This window comes from Heptranchias perlo, chromosome 12 (genome assembly GCF_035084215.1).
Source record: "Heptranchias perlo isolate sHepPer1 chromosome 12, sHepPer1.hap1, whole genome shotgun sequence".
Classification (NCBI taxonomy): Eukaryota; Metazoa; Chordata; class Chondrichthyes; order Hexanchiformes; family Hexanchidae; genus Heptranchias; species Heptranchias perlo.
Genome location: NC_090336.1, coordinates 7,733,044 through 7,758,450, shown reverse-complemented (window position 1 = coordinate 7,758,450; position 25,407 = coordinate 7,733,044). Strand labels below are relative to the sequence as shown.

Below are 25,407 nucleotides of genomic sequence, written 5' to 3'. Positions count from 1 at the left end.
GCAGATATTGAGAGGGGGGGGATCCTCTCAGAAAAGGAAAAGTTACCAATAAAGGACTCAAAGAGGAAATCTCTCCATCAAGTCTGCTTTTAAAAGAAAGATTTTAACCACTACGATCCTTTTCAAAGAATCTCATCTTCATCGCCCCTTTTAGAGAGGAATGTGTGGAATTTCTGTGGGGTTTCTCCTGAACACCTGGCGTAACTTTGCCGGAAGAACGGGGAAAACCCCGGAGAAATTATTATGCCTTTGCTCCAGGGTTTCCATCGATCCTCCATCGAGGTTATGACAGGAGATTGGGAGAAGTCCCACTGAAATTCTACCCCGAAGATTTTAAAGTGCCAGGTCCCTAACCTTCACTTGTACTCTGGAAGGGACGGTGAGTGGAAGTTGGGTACTCCCCACAGGGAGACAAAGAAATTGGACAACTTTAAATTCAATTTACAAACTTCTCACATGAATACTGAACTTCAAAAAGGAACAAGTCGTCAATAAGGAAGTTGTGCTGGGACTACATAATTTGGTCATTCAGATTGATTTTCACTGTAACATCTGTTTTCAGGCAGTTCTTATGTCCAATATTCTCCTTGGCGAAACAGGATTCAAGTTCTCACGGTTTGGCTGTGTTGGCACGTGTTTGTAACTGGACCATGAGTCCCCTAAATCTGTCATCTGCAAGCACAGCCAAGGCCTCTTTCAAACTAATCAGCATCTCAATGAACCCCATTTGTTTTTGGCCAGCCAGATGTCTGACACAGATAAAAACCCATTGTCATATTTAAGACTCGCCAACTCAAAGCTACTAAGAAATCTGCACTCACCTGTAGGGTTGCTGTTTGCCTCATATGGAGTGCACACTATCTCCCCGCGGGTCACATCCCACCTACCCAAGTCCAGAGAATTTAGGTGCAGTTTAGCTACAACCAAAGTTTAGGGATTTCCAAGTGTGTACAGGGGTACTGCTGGAGGTTAACCAGCTAAAATTGTGCAGTTTACCAGAGCAGATCACTGACAAGCTCCCCACTGTTCGCCCAGCAAGGACCATCCTACCCATTAGGGCTTTGGGCTGCAAGGTTATAATGGAGGTGAGTGGGAAGAATCCCAACTCCCAGTAAAAGGCTTCCAGATCCCGTTAATGAACCAGGCTGGCTGGTCAATCATCAACAGCACCCTAGATAACGGCAGCTCTGCCCTTGCTCAGGATTGGATTACTGCGTCCTTCGTGAAGGGTTTGTTCAGTTCTGAACTTCCATTGCCAAACACATCTTACAACCACCTCAACGCTAAATCGGCTCAACTATCCACCCACCCATCCAACCCCCACCTCCCACCAAGAGAACAAATCACCAGTTGGTCACTGGACAACTGACATGTACAGGTTTGAGCCCTGACTAGGTGGTCAGCGAATACCAGGAGCTCCTCACAAGCAGCAGTACAACTCTGCATATGATGAGCCCCGGTTTAGTTCACAGCTTGCTGTGCACAGCTAACACGTTGCGTAATGTACCGAAAAGAACAACAATCACTGTTTGCACACATCAAAAATACAAACCGCATCAGAGAAATGTCATGTGGCAAAGCTCTGAACCAGTGCCACTCCCAATCCATATCATTCTGATGGCACTTCATCACTCCAGCACCACATCACTTTCAATCCATATCACCCCCGATTCACATCGTTCCTAATCCGTGTGTTACTCTCAACCTATGTACTTCCAATCTATATCACTCTGGCTCTGCATCATTCCCAATCCATGTCATTCTAGCACTGCCCCATTCCTAATCCAAATCATTGTCACTTTGCTTCTGCATCATTTGCAATCACATAATTTTCAATCCATATTTTTTCACTTCACTAGAAATAAAGATACCCTAATATCGTATTCACTGTTGAATTCACGTTAATTTTCCAAAATCCATTATCTTTTTGGAATACCAAATATTCTGAATTCAGCAAATTCACCAGAACTCTTGAAAACTGGCTAAAACCTTCCACAGATTTTGGAACTAACTCAGTGTGAATCACTAAGCAAGTCAACTGTAAGGTGGTGAGAATGGGTGGGGTGGTAGATATTGTGGGGGAAAAATTCGATAGGGGCTGTTTTTGGACGCGGGCAGCGCGATGCGCAAGTACCCCACACCCAGTGGCCCCTGTGCAGGCAGGATACAAGTTTGGACCCACCAGAGCACTTACCTGCAATCAGCGTTCCTTTCCAGGCCTTGCACATGGAATGAATTCAATTTGCACTTTCCACCACCAGAGGGAGCACCATCTCTTAAAGGGAAGATGTTTCTTAGAAATCTCTTAAAGGTAGCTTGTACCTGTAACAGTCTACTGTCTGCATGGGGTCTGAACAGAGATCAGACATCGCACACGTAAAACACAGATGCAGATCTCATCCCTATGTTTACATACTGATGAGTTATGTTAAAACATTGAATAAAAGGTTGCGCACTACTAAATCCCACATCCTTCAATCTGCACACCAGACCTCACCAATCTGCCGATCTGAGTTGGTATCAGGCCTGCAAGAGTGCGTGCACCAAGATTCTCTGCTGATGCACTAGTGACCTTGGTGCAAGAGATGGACAGAAGGAGGGACATCCTATATCCACGGGAGGGGGGGGGAGTGGGGGGGGGGCAAGAGGCCTTCCAGACAAATACTCAAAAGACAGTTGGAGGCAGTAGGGAATAAAGTCAATGCCAGACACACAGCATCATGAACATGGATGCAGTGCAGGAAGAAGTTCAATGATTTGACATGAGTGGTCAAGGTGAGTGAGGTCAACTGTCAAGTGACGTCTCCTACCAACTGTACCACACACTACACCCCCATCACTCACATACCAATAAACTCTTTCCATCAGTACTCAACTCTTCCAATCAGATGCTTCCTCCCGCCCTTACACATTACCACTGTTTCAAACCGCCCACCCACAACTCACAGGACACTGGCAGCTATTCAACCATGACAGGCACATCACCCAGACACAAGTCCCGCATTCTTGCAGGAGAAGATGGCGCATATCAGGAGGCAGCAAGTGGCAGTGGCATTTAGCCCCTCGAGCATGTTCCGCCATTCAGTGAGATCATGGTGGACCTGTGACCTCACTCCATATACTCATCTTAGCCCCATATCCCTTAATACCCTTGGTTCACAGAAATCTATCAATCTCAGATTTAACATTCACAAGTGAGCTAGCATTAACTGCCATCTGTTGAAGAGTGTTCCAAACGTCTCCCACCCTTTGCGTGTAGAAGCATTTCCTAACTTCACTCCTGCACGACCTGGCTCTCAATGTTAGGCTATGTCCCAGTGTCCTAGTATTCAAGTCGAGGAGACCTCCAAAAACAGTTACAAATGTCTCGGCAGCCAGAGGCAATAATCCAGCCACTAACCTGTAAATCCTGCATGGTCCCTTTAAATAGCACCGGTGGGGGGTCCTCCAGGCACTCTAATTCGTTCAGATAGTCGGGGTTAAGACTGTGCGTTGAGTTGAGCGTTAAGTCCCAAAATTATGTCTATCACTTTAAATCAGCGTTACACACTGATTGAAGCCATTTTCTCCCAATTTTACATGATTCCAGCATTTCTTATCTGCGCCTGCGCTAACTCCCATAGCAAGATGGTGTCCAGCGCACATCACGCAGGAAACAGGCGTGGGCATCCAAGACGCCATCTCGGATATCGGAGAGGCCGTGTAGCACCGAAACAACGGGCGCTACACGGCACGGCCCAACTCCACTTTGGACAGACAGGCACCTTGGCATATGAATCAATTAATACATCTCGTTGAAGGATGAACAAAGAAAATAAATCCTCGATTAAATTTATTTTCATGTTCACTTCTCTACCATGCCGTGACCACAACTTTATTGCCAACCAAAGCAAGACCTCAGTGAAGTTGATGCAAATATTAGGATTAACAACTGGATTCACATTGTTCAAGATTATTTCTTTTAGGGCCTTTTGTAGCCATCAGAGAGACCTTCATTCCTCAACTATCTACGAATGTTGTGAATTGAGATCACAGATGTTGAAACACACTGCAATGTCTAGTCATTATCAGAGAGGCCAGCTGCTCGCCCCCCTCAAGATGGGTTTGAATCCAAGATTAGGAAATTGCATATTGTATTAGTGCGTCTCTACCACAAAAAGGAATTTTTTTTTTGTTCTCTGTAATGTAGATTTGCATCAGAGACAAAGGAAAAAGTTTTTACACATTCTGCCACTCAGCCTGCCAGACAGGGGAGATGTCTGTCCCCTCTCTCTGATATAGACTTGAATCCATGTGCGAAAGGAAGAAGTACGTTAATGTTGTAACACATTCAATTACCCAGTCCTCCATAAGGGAGTCCTTATTTGTCCTCTCCCTTATGGGGTAGATTTGAACCTCTGTCCTAGAGGTGATATGATAATCTAATGATGTGGAGATGCCGGTGATGGACTGGGATGGACAAATGAAAGGAGTCGTACAACACCAGGTTATAGTCCAACAGCTTTATTTGAAATCACAAGCTTTCGGAGCTTTGCTCCTTCGTCAGGTGAGTGAAGGATTCCATAAAGGCACAGCATATATAGTCAGAGAACAATGCCTGGTGATTACAGATAATCTTTCCAACTGCCCGTTATCACACCTCAGCAGAGAGATAATCACAGCAATCAAAGGAGTGGATGGTGTTCAGACAGGAAAACATTACATCCAAGAATACTGAATACACAAGCGGTCAGATCACAAAGACAGAGAGAGAGAGAGACCCGAAAGGCAGAGAGAGAGAGAGAAACAATGACCAGTTGTATTAAAAACAGATAACTTTTTTTCTCTGGTGGGGTTACATGTAGCGTGACATGAACCCAAGATCCCGGTTGAGGCTGTCCTCATGGGTGCGGAACTTGGCTATCAATTTCTGCTCGACGATTTTGCGATGTCGTGTGTCTCGAAGGCCGCCTTGGAGAACGCTTACCCGAAGATCAGAGGCTGAATGTCCTTGACTCCTGAACTGTTCCCCAACTGGGAGGGAACCCTCCTGTCTGGCGATTGTTGTGCGGTGTCCGTTCATCCGTTGTCGCACTGTCTGCATGGTCTCGCCAATGTACCATGCTCCGGGGCATCCTTTCCTGCAATGTATGAGGTAGACAACATTGGCCAAGTCACAGGAGTATGAACCATGTACCTGGTGGGTGGTGTCCTCTCGTATGATGGTCGTATCTGTGTCGATGATCTGGCATGTCTTGCAGAGGTTGCCGTGGCAGGGTTGTGTGGTGTCGTGGACGCTGTTCTCCTGAAAGCTGGGTAATTTGCTGCGAACGATGGTCTGTTTGAGGTTAGGTAGCTTCCACCCTAACCACGTCAAAGAGGCCATTCCCTATGGACAGGCCCTGCGAATACACAGGATCTGCTCAGATGAGGAGGAACGCGTTGGACACCTACAGACGCTGAAAGACGTCCTCGTAAGAACGGGATATGACGCTCGACTCGTCGATCGACAGTTCTGACGGGCCACAGCAAAAAATCGCATAGACCTCCTCAGAAGACAATCACGGGACACAACCAACAGAGTACCCTTCGTTGTCCAGTACTTCCCCGGAGCGGAGAAACTACGCCATGTTCTTCGCAGCCTTCAACATGTCATCGATGACGATGAACACCTCGCTAAGGCCATCCCCACACCTCCACTACTCGCCTTCAAACAGCCACCCAACCTCAAACAGACCATCGTTCGCAGCAAATTACCCAGCTTTCAGGAGAACAGTGTCCATGACACCACACAACCCTGCCACGGTAACCTCTGCAAGACATGCCAGATCATCGACACAGATACCACCATCACACGAGAGGACACCACCCACCAGGTACATGGTTCATACTCCTGTGACTCGGCCAACGTTGTCTACCTCATACGTTGCAGGAAAGGATGCCCCAGAGCATGGTACATTAGCGAGACCATGCAGACGCTGCGACAACGGATGAACGGACACCGCACAACAATCGCCAAACAGGAGGGTTCCCTCCCAGTCGGGGAACACTTCAGCAGTCAAGGACATTCAGCCTCCGATCTTCGGGTAAGCGTTCTCCAAGGCGGCCTTCGAGACACACGACAACGCAAAATCGTCGAGCAGAAATTGATAGCCAACTTCCGCACCCATGAGGACGGCCTCAACCGGGATCTTGGGTTCATGTCACGTTACATGTAACCCCACCAGTGAAAAAAAGTTATCTGTTTTTAATACAACTGGTCATTGTTTCTCTCTCTCTCTCTGCCTTTCGGGTCTCTCTCTCTCTGTCTTTGTGATCTGACCGCTTGTGTATTCAGTATTCTTGGATGTAATGTTTTCCTGTCTGAACACCATCCACCCCTTTGATTGCTGTGATTATCTCCCTGCCGAGGTGTGATAACGGGCAGTTGGAAAGATTATCTGTAATCACCAGGCATTGTTTTCTGACTATATATGCTGTGCCTTTATGGAATCCTACACTCACCTGACGAAGGAGCAAATCTCCAAAAGCTTGTGATTTCAAATAAAGCTGTTGGACTATAACCTGGTGTTGTACGACTCCTTACGATAATCTAATATACTGTGCCACCGAATCCATTGGATGGTGAAGACCATCTCTCTCCTCTTTCCAGGCTGGGTTTTCTCACAGATCACAGAGATGAAAGGCATGTATCTGCACAAAATTGCACTACCAGACACAACTACATTCCATTTGGAAACAATTCTAAATCCTGCACAAAATGGGAAGTTGTAGCCGCAAAGTGTCTTGTCACAAACACTATCCACGGTGGAGGTAATAAGCCATTAAACAAGCTCTTGAGCCAGAAAAGAGCTGTCCTCGGAATAGGTTTACAACATAAGTGCCTGCCCACGTTGACACCTCCACATCTGACAAAGAAGCCAACATGGGCCTGCTCATACCCACCTGTTTCACGGTGGGGAAACCATGAGCAGAGCAGAGTGAACCATGTATTGTACAATCAAATGAAAGGGATAAATGGTTCAACGGTGTATTTTTAAAAACAAGGTTTTAATTGGAGTTTGGCATTAAAGTAATTGCTGAAGTCATAATTCATTCTTTAAACAGCTTATGGTTCCAGCACAAATCTCAGCACAAAACATGGTACTCCCACATGATTCTTGATTACATTACCCCAAAATCCTACAAATAAACAAAAAGATATTGATACCATGTCTCAAAGGGGTTTTATAATTTAAAGAAAAACTCTAACCTGTCACACCATGTAAGTAGACAAACAGATGGTCACAGCATTTTCTCTCTGGTAGTGTCACTTCCGTTCAGTTTTGAACTGCTTATTTTCTTCCGATTTAAATTCTCCAAATGTTTGGTGACCCTGTATGATGATGGGTCCTTAACATCAGGGCTGCAGGGACAGGCCAGTTAATCAGCTGTTAACTCCTCACAGCTGGATTCAATTCCATTCAAAAATTGGTTCAAGCAGCAAGAAAAACATCTTGTGAAGTGACAGCGGTTCGAACGCCACTGGAAACACCTGTGCAGACACCAACAATCTCTCTTTCAATTTGGGATTTGGGAAAGGCGAAAGAGGAATAGGGGAATGGAGAGAGCCAAAGTGAAGCACAGGGTCCAGATCAGGATCAGAAAATATCTTTTGGGGGGTTAAAGTTTTTCTGTTGACTTCATTTTATTATTATAATATATACAGGAGTGTGATTATCCCAGTAAACACGGTGTATTATAATATATACAGGAGTGTGATTATCCCAGTAAACACGGTGTATTATAATATATACAGGAGTGTGATTATCCCAGTAAACACGGTGTATTATAATATATACAGGAGTGTGATTGTCCCAGTAAACACGGTGTGTTATAATATATACAAGAATGTGATTGTCCCAGTAAACACGGTGTATTATAATATATACAGGAGTGTGATTGTCACAGTAAACACGGTGTATTATAATATATACAGGGGTGTGATTGTCACAGTATACACGGTGTATTATAATATATACAGGAATGTGATTATCCCAGTAAACACGGTGTGTTATAATATATACAAGAATGTGATTGTCCCAGTAAACACGGTGTATTATAATATATACAGGAGTGTGATTGTCACAGTATACACGGTGTATTATAATATATACAGGAATGTGATTGTCACAGTAAACACGGTGTATTATAATATATACAGGAGTGTGATTATCCCAGTAAACACGGTGTGTTATAATATATACAAGAATGTGATTGTCCCAGTAAACACGGTGTATTATAATATATACAGGCGTGTGATTGTCCCAGTAAACACGGTGTATTATAGTATATACAGGACTGTGATTGTCCCAGTAAACACGGTGTATTATAATATATACAGGAGTGTGATTATCCCAGTAAACACGGTGTGTTATAATATATACAAGAATGTGATTGTCCCAGTAAACACGGTGTATTATAATATATACAGGAGTGTGATTGTCACAGTAAACACGGTGTATTATAGTATATACAGGGGTGTGATTGTCACAGTATACACGGTGTATTATAATATATACAGGAGTGTGATTGTCACAGTATACACGGTGTATTATAATATATACAGGAATGTGATTGTCCCAGTAAACACGGTGTATTATAATATATACAGGAGTGTGATTGTCACAGTAAACACGGTGTATTATAATATATACAGGAGTGTGATTATCCCAGTAAACACGGTGTGTTATAATATATACAAGAATGTGATTGTCCCAGTAAACACGGTGTATTATAATATATACAGGAGTGTGATTGTCACAGTAAACACGGTGTATTATAATATATACAGGTGTGTGATTGTCACAGTATACACGGTGTATTATAATATATACAGGAATGTGATTATCCCAGTAAACACGGTGTGTTATAATATATACAAGAATGTGATTGTCCCAGTAAACACGGTGTATTATAATATATACAGGAGTGTGATTATCCCAGTAAACACGGTGTGTTATAATATATACAAGAATGTGATTGTCCCAGTAAACACGGTGTATTATAATATATACAGGAGTGTGATTGTCACAGTATACACGGTGTATTATAATATATACAGGAATGTGATTGTCACAGTAAACACGGTGTATTATAATATATACAGGAGTGTGATTATCCCAGTAAACACGGTGTGTTATAATATATACAAGAATGTGATTGTCCCAGTAAACACGGTGTATTATAATATATACAGGAGTGTGATTGTCACAGTAAACACGGTGTATTATAATATATACAGGAGTGTGATTGTCACAGTAAACACGGTGTATTATAATATATACAGGAATGTGATTGTCCCAGTAAACACGGTGTATTATAATATATACAGGAGTGTGATGGTCCCAGTAAACACGGTGTATTATAATATATACAGGAGTGTGATTGTCCCAGTAAACACGGTGTGTTATAATATATACAGGAGTGTGATTGTCCCAGTAAACACGGTGTGTTATAATATATACAGGAGTGTGATTGTCACAGTAAACACGGTGTGTTATAATATATACAGGAGTGTGATTGTCACAGTAAACACAGTGTATTATAATATATACAGGAATGTGATTGTCCCAGTAAACATGGTGTGTTATAATATATACAGGAGTGTGATTGTCACAGTAAACACGGTGTATTATAATATATACAGGAATGTGATTGTCCCAGTAAACACGGTGTATTATAATATATACAGGAGTGTGATGGTCCCAGTAAACACGGTGTATTATAATATATACAGGAGTGTGATTGTCCCAGTAAACACGGTGTGTTATAATATATACAGGAGTGTGATTGTCACAGTAAACACAGTGTATTATAATATATACAGGAGAGTGATTGTCACAGTATACACGGTGTATTATAATATATACAGGAGTGTGATGGTCCCAGTAAACACGGTGTATTATAATATATACAGGAGTGTGATTGTCCCAGTAAACACGGTGTGTTATAATATATACAGGAGTGTGATTGTCCCAGTAAACACGGTGTATTATAATATATACAGGAGTGTGATTGTCAAAGTATACACGGTGTATTATAATATATACAGGAATGTGATTGTCCCAGTAAACACGGTGTATTATAATATATACAGGAGTGTGATGGTCCCAGTAAACACGGTGTATTATAATATATACAGGAGTGTGATTGTCCCAGTAAACAGGGTGTATTATAATAAATACAAGAGTGTGATTGTCCCAGTAAACACGGTGTATTATAATATATACAGGAGTGTGATTGTCACAGTATACACGGTGTATTATAATATACACAGGGGTGTGATTGTCACAGTATACACGGTGTATTATAATATATACAGGAATGTGATTATCCCAGTAAACACGGTGTGTTATAATATATACAAGAATGTGATTGTCCCAGTAAACACGGTGTGTTATAATATATACAAGAGTGTGATTGTCCCAGTAAACACGGTGTATTATAATATATACAGGAGTGTGATTGTCCCAGTAAACACGGTGTATTATAATATATACAGGAGTGTGATTGTCCCAGTAAACACGGTGTATTATAATATATACAGGAGTGTGATTGTCACAGTATACACGGTGTATTATAATATACACAGGGGTGTGATTGTCACAGTATACACGGTGTATTATAATATATACAGGAATGTGATTATCCCAGTAAACACGGTGTGTTATAATATATACAGGAGTGTGATTGTCACAGTAAACACGGTGTGTTATAATATATACAAGAGTGTGATTGTCACAGTAAACACGGTGTATTATAATATATACAGGAGTGTGATTGTCCCAGTAAACACGCTGTATTATAATATATACAGGAGTGTGATTGTCCCAGTAAACACGGTGTGTTATAATATATACAGGAGTGTGATTGTCCCAGTAAACACGGTGTGTTATAATATATACAGGAGTGTGATTGTCCCAGTAAACACGCTGTATTATAATATATACAGGAGTGTGATTGTCCCAGTAAACACGGTGTGTTATAATATATACAGGAGTGTGATTGTCCCAGTAAACACGGTGTATTATAATATATACAGGAGTGTGATTGTCACAGTATACACAGTGTATTATAATATACACAGGGGTGTGATTGTCACAGTATACACGGTGTATTATAATATATACAGGAGTGTGATTGTCCTATTAAACACGGTGTATTATAATATATACAGGAGTGTGATTGTCCCAGTAAACACGGTGTATTATAATATATACAGGAGTGTGATTGTCACAGTAAACACAGTGTATTATAATATATACAGGAGAGTGATTGTCACAGTATACACGGTGTATTATAATATACACAGGGGTGTGATTGTCCCAGTAAACACGGTGTATTATAATATACACAGGGGTGTGATTGTCACAGTATACACGGTGTATTATAATATATACAGGAATGTGATTGTCACAGTATACACGGTGTATTATAATATACACAGGGGTGTGATTGTCACAGTATACACGGTGTATTATAATATATACAGGAATGTGATTGTCACAGTATACACGGTGTATTATAATATACACAGGAGTGTGATTGTCACAGTATACACGGTGTATTATAATATATACAGGAATGTGATTGTCACAGTATACACGGTGTATTATAATATATACAAGAGTGTGATTGTCACAGTAAACACGGTGTATTATAATATATACAAGAGTGTGATTGTCACAGTAAACACGCTGTATTATAATATATACAGGAGTGTGATTGTCCCAGTAAACACGGTGTATTATAATATACACAGGAGTGTGATTGTCACAGTATACACGGTGTATTATAATATATACAGGAATGTGATTGTCACAGTATACACGGTGTATTATAATATATACAGGAATGTGATTGTCACAGTATACACGGTGTATTATAATATATACAGGAATGTGATTGTCACAGTATACACGGTGTATTATAATATATACAGGAATGTGATTGTCCCAGTAAACACGGTGTATTATAATATATACAGGAATGTGATTGTCACAGTATACACGGTGTATTATAATATATACAGGAGTGTGATTGTCACAGTAAACACGGTGTATTATAATATATACAAGAGTGTGATTGTCACAGTAAACACGCTGTATTATAATATATACAGGAGTGTGATTGTCCCAGTAAACACGGTGTATTATAATATATACAGGAGTGTGATTGTCCTAGTAAACACGGTGTGTTATAATATATACAAGAGTGTGATTGTCCCAGTAAACACGGTGTATTATAATATACAGGAGTGTGATTGTCCCAGTAAACACGGTGTATTATAATATACACAGGAGTGTGATTGTCACAGTAAACACGGTGTATTATAATATATACAAGAGTGTGATTGTCCCAGTAAACACGGTGTATTATAATATACACAGGAGTGTGATTGTCACAGTAAACACGGTGTATTATAATATATACAGGGGTGTGATTGTCCCATTAAACACGGTGTATTATAACATATATAGGAGTGTGATTGTCCCAGTCAATACGGTGTATTATAATATATACAGGAATATGATTATCACAGTAAACATGATGTATTATAATATATACAGGGGTGTGATTGTCCTATTAAACACGGTGTATTATAATATATACAGGGGTGTGATTGTCCTATTAAACACGGTGTATTATAATATATACAGGAGTGTGATTGTTCTGCTAAGAACAATGTTTTAATATCCTATCCACTTTATTTTGTATAACTTTTGTGCTGATGGCAGTGAGGGAAATCAGTGCTGGAGAATGGAAAACATTTCCACTTTTTGCTCCTTGCGTCTGCATTAAGCTCATCAAGTGTTGGGTTACACGCCCTCTACACTACCCCGCCAAACACTCACTGATCAGTTTCTGCACAGGTTAAATGCAGAGCAACTCTCTCTGCCCGCCCCATCAAGCACCTCTAGGACATGTATAGCACGTATTAGACATGGAATAAAGATCCGTCATATTCTGTCCAACAATGTGCTTAAACCACAACCCCCGCAGAACAAGTCGCATTGTGCCAATGTGACATTCGCATTTAAAAAGATGATTTAGCAACAAATGTTAATTTTAGGGACACAGATAGTGGCCAGTGCTGTAACTGGAAAGGTGGCTCACGTTCCTTGCGTACCCCTGTTCCTTATTAGTAAGGGTGGTATTTTTCCCTCTAATTCTTATAGTGTATAGTTTCTGGAGGATATCAGCAAACGCACTCTTTTTATTAATGGTGGCAGTTAGTACAATTCTGAGATGGTTCTAATGATGTAAAGGCTGACACATCCTGCATCCTTGTCATGGTATATTTAAATATTGATCCTGGCAGATCTCCCATAGCGTTGCTCATGGTGAATCAGAGGTTACGCTGTTTTTAACAGACAGGACTGTTATGCCTATAATTGCCAATCCTGCCAGATTATCCGGGAGTCTCCCAGAACTGAGGATTCATCTCCCGGAGACTCCTGCGAGCGACCTGGGAGAAAGATATGCAAAGTCACCAAATCTCATTGCAGCTGTGTCTGGAACTTTCTCTGAGTCAGGGTCAGCAGCACTTCCCCTTGGAAGCATAGCTCAGTTCATAGCTCTCTTGCCTCTGAGTCAAAGGTTATGGGTTCAAATCCCACTTCATGGGACTTGAGCACATAATCTAGCCTGACACTCCAGTACAGTACTGAGGTGCCATCTTTTGAATGTGACATTAAACCAAGGTCCCGTCTGCCCCATCAGATGGATGTGAAAGACCCCATGGCATTATTCGAAGAAGAGTAGGGGAGTTCTCCGAGGTGTCCTGGCCAATATTTATCCCTCAACCAACATCGCTAAAACAGATTATCTGGTCATTATCACATTGCTGTTCATGGGAGCTTGCTGTGTGCAAAGTAGCTGCCGCATTTCCTACATTACAACAGTGACTACACTTCAAAAAGTATTTCAGTGGCTATAAAGCGCTTTGGGATGCCCTGAGGATGTGAAAGGCACTATATAAATGCATCTTTCTCTCTTTTCTTTCCTCTTCTTTCCTGTCCCCAAATTCTCTTGGCCCGACACTTTCGTGACCTCACTGCATGAAGGTCAGCACAAGGCAGCAGTGGGTTTTGTGAATGAAATGCCTTTTGTGGAATGGGGAGTTCTTTTCCCAGCATCCAATGAATTCCATCAAGTGAGAGCTGGACCTGTTTCTGGGCTGGGGCTGAGATCACCTCATACAAGAGGTAGGTACTATATGACATTAATCAGGGCTAGATGGTCTCCTGGACTAGTTTCATAGAAGCATAGAATGTTACAACACTGCAGGAGGCCATTTGGTCCATCGTATCTCTGCCGGCTCTTTGAAAGAGCAATCCAATTAATCCCACTATCCTGCTCTTTCCTCATAGCCCTGGAAATGTTTTCCCTTCAGGTATATATCCAATTCACTTTTGAAAGTTATTACTGAATCTGCTTTCACCACCCTTTCAGGCAGTGCGTTACAGATCACAACAACTTGCTGTGTAAGAAAATGTTTCCTTATGTCGCTTCTGGTTCTTTTGACAATCACCTTAAATCTGTGTCCTCTGGTTACCGACCCTCTGCCACTGGAAACAGTTTCTCCTTGTTTACTCTGTCAAAGTTCATGATTTTGAACACCTCTATCAAATCTCCACTAAACCTTCTCTGTTCTAAGGAGAACAACCCCAGCTTCTCCAGTCTCTCCATACAACTGAAGTCCTCATTCCTGGTACCATTCTAGTAAATCTCTTCTGCACCCTCTCGAAGGCCTTAACATCCTTCCTAAAGTGTGGTGCCCAGAATTGGACACAATACTCCAGCTGAGGCCTAACCAGAGTTTTATAAAGATTTAGCATAACTTTCTTGCTTTTGTACTCTTTGATTCTATTTATAAAGCCAAAGATCCCATATGCTTTTTTTACAACCTTCTCAACTTGTACTGCCACCTTTAAAGATTTGTGTACATACACCCCCAGGTCTCTCTGTTCCTGTACCCCCTTTAAAATTGTACTGTTTAGTTTATAATGTCTCTCCTCATTCTTCCTACCAAAATCTATCACTTCACACTTCTGTGTTAAATTTCATCTGCCACGTGAGTGCCCATTTCACCAGTCCATCTATATCTTCCTGAAGTCTGTTACCATCCTCCACATTGTTTACTACATTTCCGAGTTTCATGTCGTCTGCAAAACTTTGAAAGTATTCCCTGTGTACCTAAGTCCAGGTCATTAATATATATCAAAATGACCAGTGGTTCTAATACCAACCCCTGGGGAACACCACTGTAAACTCCCCTCCAGTCTGAAAAACAACTGTTCACCACTACTCTCTGCTTTCTGTCCCTTAGCCAATTTTGTATCCATGCCACCACTGTCCATTTGTTCCCATGGGCTTTAATTTTGTGAACAAGTCTATTATGTGGTACTTTATCAAACGCCTTCTGAAAATCCATATACACAACATCAATCGCACTACCCTCATCAACCTTTTCCATTACTTCGTCAAAGAACTCAATCAAGTTAGTCAAACACGACTTTCCTTTGACAAATCCGTACTGACTTTCATTTATTAGCCCATACTTTTCCAAGTGCCAATTAATTTTGTCCCGGATTACTGTCTGTCAAAGTTTCCCCACCACCAACATTCGGCTGACTGGCTTATCCCTCTCGCTTTTTTGAACAGGGGTGTAACATTTGCAATCCTCCAGTCCTCTGGCACTGCCCCCGTATCTAAGGAGGATTGGGAGATTGTGGCCAGAGCCTCCGCAATTTCCACCCTTACTTCCCTCAGTAACCCAGGATGCATCCCATCCTGACTGAGTGACTTTTCTACTTTGAGTACTATCGACCTTTTAAGTACCTGCTCTCTATCTATTTTTATCCTATCCAATTTCTCTAGTACGTCCTCCTTTACTGTGACATTAGCAGCATCCTCTTCTCTAGCAAAGGCAGATGCAAAGTACTCATTTAGTACAACAGCCATGCCCTCTGCCTCCACATGAAGATCTCCGTTTTGGTCCCCAATCAGTCCCACCCTTGCTCTGACTGCCATTTTACTATTTATATGTTTATAAAAGACTTTTGGGTTCCCTTTTATGTTAAGCCGCTAATCTATTCTCGTTGTCTTTCTTTGCCCCTCATTCCCTTTTTAAGATTTCCTCTGTACTTTCTGTATTGAGCCTGGTTCTCTACTGTATTATGACTCTTACATTTGTCATAAGCCTCCTTTTTCTGTTTCATTTTAATCTCTATATCTTTAGTCATCCAGGGAACTCTAGCTTTGGATTTCCTTCCTTTCCCCCTCATGGGAATGTGTCCATACTGTACCCGAACCATCTCCTCTTTGAAGGCCTCCAATTGTTCAATTATTGTTTTGCCTACCAATTTTTGATTCCAATCCACCTGTGACAGGTCCCTTTTCAGTTAACTGAAATTAGCCTTCCTCCAGTTGAGTATTTTATGCTTGATTATTCCTTGTCCTTTTCTATAACTATTCTAAACCTAATGATTTATGATCACTGTTCCCCAAATGCTCCCCCACTGAAACATGCTCCATCTGCCCCACTTCATTCCCCAGAACTAGATCCAGCACTGCTTGCTTCCTCGTTGGGCTGGAGACATACTGATCAAGAAAGTTGTCTTGGCATGGGTCAACCAAGGGCAGTCAGCATGGATTTGTTAAAGGAAGCTCATGTCTGACTAACTTGATTGAATTTTTTGAGCAGGTAATAAGGAGGGTAACGTGTTTGATGTAGTGTACGTGGATTTTAGCAAGGCTTTTGACAAGGTCCCACATGGCAGACTGGTCAAAAAAGTACAAGCCCATGGGATCCAAGGGAGAGTGGCAAGTTGGATCCAAAATTGGCTCAAAAGTGGCAAGTTGGATCCAAAATTGGTTGACGGGTGTTTTGCAACTGCAGAGCTGTTTCCAGTGGGGTCCCGCAAGGCTCAGTAGGTCCCTTGCTTTTTGTGATATATATTAATGATTTGGACTTGAATGTGGGGGGCTTGATCAAGAAGTTTGCAGATAATACAAAAATTAGCTGTGTGGTTGATAGTGAGGAGGAAAGCTGTAACTGCAGGAAGATATCAATGGACTGGTCAGGTGGGCAGAAAAGTGGCAAATGGGATTCAATCCAGAGAAGTGTGAAGTAATGCATTTGGGGACAGCAAACAAGGCAAGGGAGTACACAATAAATGGGAGGATACTGAGAGGTGTGGAGGAACAAAGGGACCTTGAAGTGCATGTCCACAGATCTCTGAAGGTGGCAGGACAGGTAGGTAAGATGGTTAAAAAGGCATACGGATACTTTCCTTTAATAGCCGAGGCACAGAATATAAGAGCAGGGAGGTTATGCTAGAACTGTATAAAACATTGGTTAGGCCACAGCTTGAGTACTGCATACAGTTCTGGTCACCACATTACAGGAAAGATGTGATTGCACTGGAGAGAGTACAGAGGAGATTTGCGAGGATGTTGCCAGGACTGAAGAATTTTAGCCATGAGAAAAGATTGGATAGGCTGGGGTTGTTTTCTTTGGAACAAAGGAGGCTGAGGGGAGATTTATTGCAGGTATATAAAATTAATGATGGGACCAGATAGAGTGGATAGGGAGGACCTATTTCCCTTAGCACAGGGGTCAGTGAACAGTGAACAGATTTAAAGTAATTGGTAGAAGGATTAGAGGGGAGCTGAGGAGAATTTTTTTCACCCAGAGGGTGGTGGGGGTCTGGAACTCACTGCCTGAAAGGGTGGTAGAGGCAGAAACCCTCAACTCATTTAAAAAGTACTCGGATGAGCACCTGAAGTGCCGTAACCTACAGGGCCTCCTTCTGTGCTGTAACTTTCTATGATTCTATGACATATTTCAAGGATTTCTTCCCCTCTTTGCCCTTTACATTATTACCGTCCCAGTATGGACCAAGTGCTGGAAAGTGGGATTAAACTGGATAGCTCTTTTTCAGCCGTCATGCAGACGATGTGCCAAATGGCCTCCTTCTGTGCCATAACTTTCTATGATTCCATGATATATTTCAAGGATTCCTCCCCCTCTTTGCCCTTTACATTGTTACTGTCCCAGCCTATATTGGGATAATTGAAGTCCCCCATTATCACTACTCTATAGTTCTTTCTTTTTCTGTAACTGCTCCTCTATCTCCTTCCTACTATTTGGTTGCTTACAATGTACATCCGGTAGTGTATTAGCTCCTCTATTGTTCCTTAATTCTAACCAAATAGATTCTGTCTTTGACCCCTCAACTACATCATCCATTTCCAATGCTTTAATAGTTTCTTTGATCAATACTGCCACCCCACGCCCACCCCTCTTCTTTTTTTCCTTCCCTAACTTTCCTGAATACCAAGCAGCTGGGATTATTAAGTACCCAATCCTCCCCTTCTTTGAGCCAGGTCTCTGTTTTTGCCACTTTATCATAGTCCCATGTGCTGACTTGTGCCTGCAGTTCACTAACCTTATTTACCACATTAAGTGCATTTAAGCACATGCACTCCAAACTCATCTTAGACTGCCTCGCATTTGCCCTGTCTGATCTCTCCTATTTCTGAACTATTCTTTACTCTAGTGCTATTTGTCCTTCCCAGTCCTCTGTGCACTTTGCTTCTCATCTCTAATGTTTCATCCTGATGCCCACCCCCCAGCCAAATTAGTTTAAACCCTCCCCCCTCAGCACTAGTTAACCTCCCCGTGAGGACATTGATCCCAGCTCTGTTGAGGTGCAAACCATCCATCTTGAACAGATCTCTCCTACCCCAGAACTGGTCCCAATGCCCCAGGAATCTGAAGGCCTCCCTCCTGCACTATTTCTTCAGCAATGTGTTAACCTGTCTTATCCTACTATTCCTATACTCACTAACACGTGATACTGGGAGTAGTCCAGAAATTACTACCTTTGAGGTATATAGGAACATAGGAACAGGAATAGGCCATTCAGCCCCTCGTGCCTGCTCCGCCATTTGATAAGATCATGGCTGATCTGTGATCTAACTCCATATACCCGCCTTTGGCCCATATCCCTTAATACCTTTGGTTGCCAAAAAGCTATCTATCTCACATTTAAATTTAGCAATTGAGCTGGTATCAATTGCCGTTACGGAAGAGAGTTCCAAACTTCTACCATCATTTGTGTGTAGAAATGTTTTCTAATCTCACTCCTGAAAGGTCTGGCTCTAATTTTTAGATTGTGCCCTCTACTCCTAGAATCCTCAACTAGCGGAAATAGTTTTTCTCTATCCACCCTATCTGTTCCCCTTAATATCTTATAATCTTCGATCAGATCACCCCTTAACCTTCTAAACTCTAGAAAATACAACCCCAATTTGTGTAATCTCTCCTCGTAACTTAACCCTTGAAGTCCGGGTATCATTCTAGTAAACCTACGCTGCACTTCCTCCAAGGCCAATATGTCCTTCCGAAAGTGCAGTGCCCTGAACTGCTCACAGTACTCCAGGTGCGATCTAACCAGGGTTTTGTATAGCTGCAGCATAACTTCTGCCCCCTTGTATTCTAGTCCTCTAGATAGAAAGGCCAGCATTCCATTAGCCTCATTGATTATTTCTGCACCTGTTCATGACACTTCAATGATCTATGTACCTGTACCCCTAGGTCCCTTTGGACATCCACTGTTTTTAACTTTTTACCATTTAGAAAGTACCCTGTTCTATCCTTTTTTGATCCAAAGTGGATGATCTCACATTTGTCTACATTGAATTCCATTTGCCACAGTTTTGCCCATTCACCTAATCTATCAATATCGCTTTGTAATTTTATGTTTTCATCTACACTGCTTACAATGCCACCAATCTTTGTGTCATCGGCAAACTTAGATATGAGACTTTCTATGCCTTCATCTAAGTCGTTAATAAATATTGTGAATAATTGAGGCTCCAAGACAGATCCCTGCGGGACTCCACTAGTCACATCCTGCCAATGTGAGTACCTACCCATTATCCCTACTCTCTGTTGCCTTTCGCTCAGCCAACTTCCTAACCAAGTCCGTACTTTTCCCTCGATTCCATGGGTTTCTATCTCAGCTAACAGTGTCTTATGTGGGACCTTATCAAATGCCTTCTGGAAGTCCATATAAATAACATCCATTGACATTCCCTTGTCCACTACTTTAGTCACCTCTTCAAAAAATTCAATCAGGTTTGTCAGGCACGAATCCATGCTGGCTCTCTCTGATTAACTGAACATTCTCGAGGTCTTCAGTCACCCTATCCTTAATTGTAGACTCCAGCAATTTCCCCACAACAGATGTTAGGCTAATTGTCTATAATTCCCCGGTTTCCCTCTCTCTCCTTTCTTAAAAAGTGGAGTGACATGTGCAATTTTCCAATATAGAGGGACAGTTCCTGAATCTAGAGAACTTTGAAAGATTATAGTTAGGGCATCTGCAATGTGCTCACCTACTTCCTTTAAAACCCTGGGATGGAAACCATCTGGTCCTGGGGATTTGTCACTCTTTAGTGCTATTATTTTCTCCATTACTGTTGTTTTACTTATGTTAATCCCCGATTCAATATTAGTTTTCTTGGGATTTCCGGCATGCGGAAATACTGACGCAAAGTAATTGTTCAACATGTCCGCCATTTCCCCATTGTCAATGACAATATCCTCACTTTCAGTTTTTAAGGGGCCAACACTGCTCCTGACCACCCTCTTTTTCCTAATATAACTATAAAAGTTCTTCACATTGGTTTTGATATCCCTTGCAAGTTTCTTTTCATACTCTCTTCTTGTAGCTCTTACTATCTGTTTTGTGACCCTTTGTTGATCTTTGTATCTTTCCCATTCGCCAGGATCTGCGCCATTTTTTGCCTTTTTGTACGCCCTTTCCTTATGCCTTATACTGTCCCTTACCTCTTTAGTTGTCCATGGCTGTTTTTTATGGCAAGTAGAGTTCTTGCCCCTCAGGGGTATAAACCGGTTCTGTATCTCGTTAAATGTTTCTTTAAACATTTCCCACTGATCATCAGTCGTTTTACCCATTAACAGATTTTCCCAGTTTATTGTTGACAGTCTCTGTCGCATCCCATTGAAGTCAGCCTTACCCAAGTCTAGAATCTTAGCAGCTGATTCACTTTTTTCCCTTTCAAACACTACATTGAACTCAATCATGTTATGATCGCTATTGGATAGATGTTCACGCACAGTTCAGCTGTTAACTAAATCTGGTTCATTACTCATTACTAAATCGAGTATGGCTTGCCCCCTTGTTGCCTCTAGGACATACTGCTGTAGAAAACTATCCCAGACACACTCAAGAAATTCACTACCTTTCTGACAGTTGCTAGTCTGCTTTTCCCAATCTATGTGAAGGTTAAAGTCCCCCATTAAGACCACTATTCCTTTCTTACACGCTTGTCTAATCTCTGCATTTATACAATCTAGCACTTCAGAGCTTCTGCCAGGGGTCCTATACACAACTCCCACTATAGTCTTAGATCCTTTCCGATTTTTCAATTCAACCCATAAGGTCTCTGTTGGCTGCTTACCTCTCGTTATATCCTCCTTTATCATTGAAGTGATTTCATCTCTAATCACTAAGGCTACTCCTCTCCCTCTTCCATTTTCCCTATCTCTCCTGTAGACCTTATAACCGGGTATATTAAGTTCCCAATCCTGACCATCCTGCAGCCACGTCTCAGTAATAGCTATCATGTCATACCCTCCAATTTGAAAATGAACTCTACACATTCAGAGCATAAAGTTGCCAACCCTCCTGGGAGTCTCCAGCAACCCGGGAGAAACGTAGAGCTCCACGCCTGTGGTTTATACCTGTGGTTTAGCGTTGCAGTACACGCCTGCAGTTCACGCCAGCAGTTCGTGCCCATAGTTTGTGCATGTGGTTCGCGCCTGTGCACTTTCTTCGCCTGCTCATGGGCAGGTGTCCGGTTCTCAGAGCCTCTCGCACCACAACTGCTGCCATAAAACCACGAGCAGAGACACTCAATTATAGGGGACCCAACCTTTATAAGGTAAATGCAATAACAGTTGCAAACTGTGGGCAAGTGTCATGTGACCTGATGTCACGTACTATGTCACCCGATCGAACCTCCAGGAATACAAGAGTTGGCAACCCTAGTTAGACCATATAATGTACAATGTGTTATTCTGCTCTGGCACAGCTGTGTCTCTGTTGAGAGCACAAAAGCTAGTTATTATTCGGTGAACAACATCTCACTCCAACCGGCCATCTGAACATTCCGCCATACATCCAGCATGGTGCAGCCAGTTTGATTGTCTCCACGCTACAAGGCCAGCCTAACTGTTTTGTAGTGAAAATATTATGTTTTGGTACAATTCTTAGTTTCACTTCTGCATAATAATCAGCCACCGTTTCATTTTATAATGAAACGTGCTGCGTAACTTTCTTGTCCTAATTTCGGACTTGCTAATGAACATTGTCGCAAATATTGAGTGCAATATATTCTTAAAATTGGACATCCCACCATAGTAAAAAACAAACAACAGACTATTACTGTGACGGCTCCTCATTTTCCTTCAACAGATTTGGTTTTCGCACAGTAACCCCCTTTACCTCTTCTACGGTCCTTTACTTGCACTGCTCTATTTTATATTTGTTCATGGGATGTGGGCGTCGCTGGCAAGGCCAGCATTTATTGCCCATCCCTAGTTGCCCTTGAGAAGGTGTTGGTGATGAGCCGCCTTCTTGAACCGCTGCAGTCTGTGCGGTGAAGGTTCGCCCATAATGTTGTTCGGAGGGAGTTCCAGGATTTCGACCCAGCGACGATGAAGGAACGGCGACATATTTCCAAGTCGGGATGGTGTGTGACTTGGAGGGGAACGTGCAGGTGGTGTTGTTCCCATGCGCCTGCTGCCCTTGTCCTTCTAGGTGGTAGAGGTCGTGGGTTTGGGAGGTGCTGTCGAAGAAGCCTTGGCAAGTTGCTGCAGTGCATCCTGTGGATGGTACACACTGCAGCCACGGTGCGCAAGTGGTGAAGGAAGTGAATGTTTAGGGTGGTGGATGGGGTGCCAATCAAGTGGGCTGCTTTGTCCTGGATGGTGTTGAGCTTCTTGAGTGTTATCAGAGCTGCACTCATCCAGGCAAGTGGAGAGTGTTCCGTCACACTCCTGACGTGTAGATGGTAGAAAGGCTTTGGGGAGTCAGGAGTAGTCACTCACCGCAGAATACCCAGCCTCTGACTTGCTCCTATAGCCACAGTATTTATGTGGCTGATCCAGTTTAGTTTCTGGTCAATTGTGACCCCCCAGGATGTTGATGGTGGGGGATTCAGCGATGGTAATGCCGATGAATGTCAAGGGGAGGTGGTTAGACTCCCTCTTGTTGGAGGTGGTCATTGCCTGGCACTTGTCTGGCATGAATATTATTTGCCACTTATCAGCCCAAGCCTGGATGTTGTCCAAGTCTTGCTGCATACGGGCATGGACTGCTTCATTATCTGAGGGGTTGCGAATGGAACTGAACACTGTGCAATCATCAGCGAACATCCCCATTTCTGACCTTATGATGGAGGGAAGGTCATTGATGAAGCAGCTGAAGATGATTGGGCGTAGGACACTGCCCTGAGGAACTCCTGCAGCAATGTCCTGGGGCTGAGATGATTGGCCTCCAACAACCACTAACATCTTCATTTGTGCTAGGTATGACTCCAGCTACTGGAGAGTTTTCCCCCTGGTTCCCATTGACTTCAATTTTACTAGGGCTCCTTGGTGCCACACTCAGTCAAATGCTGCCTTGATGTCAAGATCAGTCACTCTCACCTCACCTCTGGAATTCAGCTCTTTTGTCCATGTTTGGACCAAGGCTGTAATGAGGTCTGGAGCCAAGTGGCGGAACCCAAACTGAGCATCGGTGAGCAGGCTATTAGTGAGTAAGTGCCGCTTGATAACACTCTCAACGACACCTTCCATCACTTTGCTGATGATTGAGAGTTGACTGATGGGGCATTAATTGGCCGGATTGGATTTGTCCTGCTTTTTGTGGACAGGACATACCTGGGCAATTTTCCACATTGTCGGGTAGATGCCAGTGTTGTAGCTGTACTGGAACAACTTGGCTAGAGGTGCGGCTCGTTCTGGAGCACAAGTCTTCAACACTACAGCCGGGATGTTGTCGGGGCCCATAGCCTTTGCTGTATCCAGTGCACTCAGCCGTTTCTGGATATCACGTGGAGTGAATCGAATTGGCTGAAGACTGACTTCTGTGATGGTGGGGATATTGGGAGGAGGCCGAGATGGATCATCCACTCGGCACTTCTGGCTGAAGATGGTTGCAAACGCTTCAGCCTTGTCTTTTGCTCTCACGTGCTGGACTCTGCCGTCATTGAGGGTGGGGATGTTCACAGAGCCTCATCCTCCCATTAGTTCTTTAATTGTCCACCACCATTCACGAGTGGATGTGGCAGGACTGCAGAGCTTTGATCTGATCCGTTGGTTGTGGAATCGTTTAGCTCTGTCTATAGCATGTTGCTTCCACTGTTTATCATGCATGTAGTCCTGTGTTGTAGCTTCACCAGATTGGCATCCCCATCCTCAGTTTTGAGCTGCTAGATCTGTTCTGAATCTATCCCATTTAGCATGGTGGTAGTGCCACACATGTTGGATGGTGTCCTCAGTGTGAAGACGGGACTCCCCAAGGCTTGTGCGGTAGTCAATCCTACCAATACTGTCATGGACTGATGCATATGCGACAGGTAGATTAATGAGGACGAGGTCAAGTAGGTTTTTCCCTCATGTTGGTTCGCAGGCCGCAGGCCCAATCTGGCAGCTATGTCCTTCAGGACTCGGCCAGCTCGGTCAGTAGTGGTGCTACCGAGCCACTCGTGATGGACATTGAAGTTCCCCCACCCAGAGTACATTCTGTGCCCTTGCTACCCTCAATGCTTCCTCCAAGTGGTGTTCAACATGGAGGAGGACTGATTCATCAGCTGAGGGAGGACGGTAGGTAGTAATCAGCAGGAGGTTTCCTTGCCCATGTTTGACCTGATGCCATGAGATTTCATGGGGTCCAGAGTCAATGTTGAGGACTCCCAAGGCCACTCCCTTCTGAATGTATATCACTGTACCGCCCCCTCTGGTGGGTCTATCCTGCCGGTGGGACAGGACAAACCCAGGGATGGTGATGGAAGAGTCTGGGACGTTGGCTGAAAGGTATGATTCTGTGAGTATGGCTATGTCAGGCTGTTGCTTGACTAGTCTGTGGGATGGCTCTCCAAATGTTGGCACAAGTCCCCAGATGTTAGTGAGGAGGACTTTGCAGGGTCAACTGGGCTTGGTTTGCCTTTGTCGTGTCTGGTGCCTAGTGGACAGATGCCGGGTGGTCCGTCCAGTTTTATTCTTATTGTGTAGGATTGTACATCTGAGTGCCTTGCTAGGCCATTTCAGAGGGCGATTAAGAA

General features: G+C 42.9%; 1 protein-coding gene across 2 annotated transcripts in view; it reads right to left on the bottom strand.

Moving 5' to 3' along the window:
• The window catches only part of LOC137327662 (tetraspanin-18-like), a 377,857-nt gene that overhangs the window by 341,746 nt on the left and 10,704 nt on the right, over positions 1–25,407 (bottom strand). The gene's annotated exons all lie outside the window — the stretch shown is intronic.